This window comes from Zalophus californianus, chromosome 17 (assembly GCF_009762305.2).
Source record: "Zalophus californianus isolate mZalCal1 chromosome 17, mZalCal1.pri.v2, whole genome shotgun sequence".
Taxonomy (NCBI): Eukaryota; Metazoa; Chordata; class Mammalia; order Carnivora; family Otariidae; genus Zalophus; species Zalophus californianus.
In genome coordinates, this window is record NC_045611.1 from 2,795,056 (window position 1) to 2,796,271 (window position 1,216).

Sequence of the window (1,216 nt, forward strand, 5' to 3'; positions counted from 1 at the left end):
GAGAGGGAGGAGCACGCCTGATCACAGCACTGGCAGCGTGTCCTGTGCCCGACACCAGCCTGCCTGGGGCTATTGAGTCATCCCCTCCCAGTCGGGCCAGCTTGCTCGGCTTTGCTGTCCTTCCAGATATGTTGATAAACAGATCATCTGAACGAACTCATCATTTTTCTATTTGTGGGAAGTAGTTTAGTATAAGCAAAACCCAAGATCCAAGTGCCTGAAATGTAAGTATCCCAAACGTACCGGCCTACACGCCTTTTCTCCTTCTCCTGTCGCGGACAGCCTGGGAGTGACAGTCTCTCCGGGCCTCACAGGACGAGTGCTCACAGTATAAGGCAGGTGCTCGGTGATCTAGCTTTTTGTTCCCAAGACTTTGGGTACCAGTGTTGGTGGCAGTGGCCCTGGAGCCACTTCCCAGGTGACGGATTGTCACAGATGCTGAGATCAGTGGAAGTGGGCAGGGGAGGTAGCAGCACTGAGCCTGCTGAAGAGCATGTTTGTGAGGGGTTTCTGTTGGGCACACCCTCTAGAAAGGCCCGGGAGAAGAACCATTTCTGCCTCGGGGCAGCCCTGGTGTGGTGTGGTCTGGCCCTGGCATATGGGCTTCTCCCGGGACAGAGGAAGCACGCACAACCTATGTTCCCCGGCCTGAGAACCCATGGTTGGGCCCCTCCCCAGTCCCCAGATGACTAGATTGTTGAGCTGGGAGCAGTCTGTCCTGTTTGAGATCGGAAAGTCTATGACCGCACAGTGAGAAGGCAGAACCTGAGGAGAAACCATTCGGCCAGTTTCTGGAAAACAGTCCACATACTGGTGAGTGAACAGAAAGCAGAACAACACAGGGCCTGTGAAAGACTGTCTCAGTATAGAGAGACCTGATACGTGAGGTGTGAAGGAAACGCATGTATGAAAAGGATTTCGTGAAACAAGCAAGTTCCAGGCTGCATCTGCTCGGTACTCCTGAAAAATTTCAGAAATCAGTTTCCATGTTTCTATGAAAAGGTTGAGTAAATTTTTGTCCTTTTCTGCTCGGATCTCAAATGGAATAGGTAAAGATATTTCTTAAATGTACAAATACATGGTGTAACATTGACGTTCACACCAGAAGATATGACGTAGAGAAGAGAGAAGGAAGTCCTCCAGCAAGAAGACGAGAGAACGAGAAGTGAGGCCCTGGCCGGCCGCTCGGAGCCCGGTCTGCGGTAAGCCGCGTTGT